The sequence below is a fragment of the Boleophthalmus pectinirostris genome, unplaced genomic scaffold (genome assembly GCF_026225935.1).
Source record: "Boleophthalmus pectinirostris isolate CB_2022bp ecotype Guang Dong unplaced genomic scaffold, ASM2622593v1 HiC_scaffold_12, whole genome shotgun sequence".
Taxonomy (NCBI): Eukaryota; Metazoa; Chordata; class Actinopteri; order Gobiiformes; family Gobiidae; genus Boleophthalmus; species Boleophthalmus pectinirostris.
The window spans coordinates 5,483,393-5,487,774 of record NW_026571018.1 but is presented as its reverse complement, the minus strand read 5'-3'; positions in this window follow the sequence as shown (position 1 = coordinate 5,487,774).

The following is a 4,382-nucleotide window of genomic DNA, read 5'->3' as shown; positions in this document are numbered from 1 at the left end:
ACTTTACTTAGTTACCCTGTATGAGAAGTAACTTTTTACGTTGCTCGTTACTTTGGTAACTTTTTGGTAGTAAACTCCATCTAAGGCTAAATACCGAGCACATGACCAACAGTCGACAAGTACTGTAAGGAAAAGTTGAAAAGAACTCTGAAGTTGTTCAAGAGGACGTGAAACCGTTAAGAGGTAACCGGGTGGGAGATGTAAAACCCTCCGGCTGCTTTACAGCTCCTCCCGCCCGGACCTCACCGCTTCACTGGGCTGTGGCATCAGTGTCCCCTGCTCCCTCTGTCCTCAGTGCAGCCCAACTGTGTCGAGCCCCAGGGCGGGGACTAGCCGCATACACAGAAAAGTAATGTTGTGCCAAATTGAAAAAGGAGCTCAGTTTCTATATCAAATTTTCAGTAGTAGTGCGTTACACTATTTTTACCCCAAAAAAGTAGTTATGTTACTATAACACATTACACCTGACATTGGTGTGAGTGACAGTAGGAAATATCAAGCTGTGGAGTTTCTTTTTCTGTGGCGTTTCTTTTGCCCCATTATGTGTGCACTGGTCTGTCTTGATCAGAGCAGAGGTTTGTGGACCGTACAGTGGACACTGGCTACAGAGTTGGTACTGATACAGTTGTGACGTGTAGGGAGGGTGCTGTCTGGGACCGCTGGATTGGTCACAGTGTCTTAGTTGTTCAGTTGTGACTCAGATTGGCACATTGGACTTGTTTTTTCGGTTTGTTCCTCCGTTCTGTTCCTCGTCGGTGTGGGTGATGAGTGTGTCTGCGGTGTTTTCGCTTACGGTGCTGTTGCTCCATGTGGTTTTGCGTGCGCTGCGGTGATGCGGTTATAGTTTACTGAAGTCGTGCTGGAACACCCGAGTGCATTCGTGCATGGGGCGCTGTGGATTGCGGGGCGCACGGTCATTTTTTAGAGGCTTAAGAGCGCGTCTAATGGCCCGGAAAATATGGTACTATTATAGAGCACATTTCAACTAAAGTACTATTTGAAGCAGTTCAGGTGCAGCACCTGTTAAGAGCAATGCTTTCCAAACTGTGGGCGAGGGTCCAAATTGGGGAGAGATTTGTAGAGGTGACTAACCCCAGTCAAATGCATAATAATTCTCCTCTAAAATCCACCAAAAGTGTCAATCTCATTTCTCATCACTTTGACAGATGTCAGAAACAGTTTATACTGATACATGCATCAGCTCTGTGGACATGTCATGAATTATAAAACTAATTTCCATCCTTGATTTATTATTAATATTTTAAAAATACATTTATTTTGTAGCATGGTAGAAGAACCTATTAACGAGTTCATCTCATTTGCAAACTATGTGTTTGTTTACTCAATAAAGGGAAGAAGAAACCAGTGAAGGTGTTCCCCATACCCATGGATGAGACCAAGGTGCTCCAGCCAATCCTGGAGTATCTAAACGCTGAAGAGTCAAGGATTACACTTGCAGATGACCCAGAGCAGTGTGATGTCGTCCTACTCTCCTGTTCAAAGCAGTCGTGGCTGAGGATCTGCTCTGATGTGGCAAAAATTATTGAAAAGATTCCAGGTTTCTTCTATACACTGAATAAACATTTATAACCAGTAGGCCTTGTTGTAGAAGTTTTCAGCTTGTCCAAGAAAGAGTGGAAGTAAAAGGCTGGACACCAACTGGACGTCTTAAGTAGGAGAAGTTTATTTACAATCAATAACAAGAGCCCGGGGGAACTTGAAAAGTGAACATAGTGTGATCTTTGAGTGTTCAAGGCCCTTGAATCTGCTTCCAAAGGAGGAGGTTTAATAAGCGAGTGTGGTGAGAGTATGAAGACCAGTAGACACGGGTTAGACAGAAATATGCCACAGTTAAAGTAAAGGTGTGCCAATGGTGTGCCAAGAGAAGATGATTGTTACTATAGCTCCTGTGAGTCAATGTTAAACTTAGAGATGTACGTGGAGGATAAATTACTTAAATTCTCTTACAGGCATGTCACAATAATATATTTACTATTTTTCGGAGATTATTATTATTATTATTATTATTATTATTATTATTTATTGAGATTTTAATATGTATAATGAAATAAATTTGAGCTGTAGAGTGGTTAAAGTAACTTCTTCAGCTAGTTATTGTTTTATCCTTCATGTGTTGGTTGCAGCTAAAGCTTTTTAGCTTCTGTACAGCTGTTATAGTGACAAGTCTATTTATTGCAGTATTTTTCTGTAGCAATGGATCTTGTTTCAGAGTTTGTTAGGCGGGTCTAAGAGTCATAGCAAATGTCTTAAAAGGCCTTCCATCTCTTATTGTACATACAATTTTTAAAGCAGCATCCAGTTACTCCAGAAACAGTGCTTAACGCCAGGGATATATTTACTAAGTGTTTGTGCTCGAGCTAAATGCAGTGGGCATGCTAAAAAGAGGACACAGTTGATATTAATGTATCTCATAGACACTTTACAGACAAGCAGCAGAGATTTTGTGTCTAGGACCAAACGAACAGGCAAATGTGCAAAAAAAGGAGAAAATGCAGCTGAAGTTGAACAGGTGCTCACGTTGGAAAGACAAGTGTAACTGATCTTCAGACAACAGACAGTTTGTTCCTGCACCAACAGAGCATTAACTGGTATCAAGTAAAGTTGAAGTTGCATGAGACTTCACTTACTAATTAACAAAGTTGAAATAGTACAATAATTGCTTTGTTTTGAAGGTGTACTAAAAAGACACAGTTTACCTGTGACACTTTGGCTCTGTCCCTCATAACTCACAGATCTCACCCACATCAGCTTCCCTGTCCATCACACTGGGTCCACACAGTGTGAGGTGGTATGGAGGTGGGCCTGTGGTAGGTTGAGGACCAGTCTTCCCCCATGCACTGCAGGACAAAGTCCTCATATTCTGTCCACCTATGTGAGCTCGCACAGAGCTGAAACAACACAGTCCTTTCTGCTCAGACGCTAAGTTCCACAGACTTGCAGCTAGTGTACAACCAGCATGAAGGATTAAACAAATGTTCTTTTGTAGAATGATAGTGTCATTGCCTTTTATATTTTTAGTGCCATATTTAAGATTGTTTATCTATGATGTTCCACCAGAGCCAGAACAGACTGTTACACCGCCCCAGGAACCAGCAGGTGGTCCAGACCCTCCAGAGGCTGAGTGAGAAAGGATAGAGAAAGCATGAAATCAGGAATGACTCCAAACTCAAAGATTGACTTGACTGGGACATCTGCACCATATCATCAACTAATCAAAAGATAAAAATGTCATCTAGTTTTATTTACTTTTTAATCTATTATGTTCTATGTTTTTACTGGAAAAATTATCATATATTTAATGTTTTATTTTTAATCTTTGACAATGAAGGGAAGAATGTATTTAAAAGGACACAGGTTTAACTTTTAATTTCTTTTATTTACATCTTATCTTTTTGTTTGCTTCTTGTTTTTATTTATTCTAAAGAAATTATTTAAAACCCTCCCGTGTCCAAAAAAATGATAATGAACAGAAAGATGGACCTGATGAGCCAAACAGAACCAAATGATGTGACACTGAACCAACTCCGTACAGAACTGTAGAAGCCGGAGCCAACTCCACTAACTTAAGACAAAAAAACATCAAACCTGAACCCAAAAGAAAAGACAAAAAACAGAACACATGATCCCACCAGATCAAATAAAAGGCTGAAGGCTAACAAAAGTGAAGGTGCACCTGCCGACAAGAGCCAGGCTATTGACAGGGTTTGAGTGAGGTGAGTGGGGTGAGTGGGGCTGGGTCCTGTGCACAGAGCAGAGTGACCACAGACAGAACACACAAAAAAAAAGACACACACAAAAAGGGTTAATCAAAAATACTAAACGTGTTACCAAAAGCAAGCAAAAATAACTGAAGGTTTAAATATGCAAATGTGCACCCACATGTAACAGACAATAAAATAGCACATTGATAACATAATCATGATTAACTTTGATTTGACCTTTTGACTGATTCTACTTGTTTGGAGGTTTTGGTGTCAGGGCCTGTGTCGTCCTGTAGAGGGAGCTCCAAGATAATATGTTCAGTTTGTTACAATTTATTTTTGGAAACGTTCAGTTCATAATAGAAAATACACTCATGTGAAATCTCTGCAGTGTTGTAACCCAGAAGAATTGTTGTTCAGACACATTATGCTCATAATAAATAATAAACAGTGACAACACAATGTCCTGACTGTTTAAAATATTACTGTGAGTGATTTAGTCAACTCAAGTACAAGAGATCAAACCTAACACAAAGGTCATTGTTCTTTTTAGTTGTATTATATTTAGGTTCATCCAAAGTTCTTTATCTGAAATTAAATAAACCAAACACTGGAATCTTGTGTGCAGAGGTGGGTAGTTCTGAGTTACATTTCATTTAG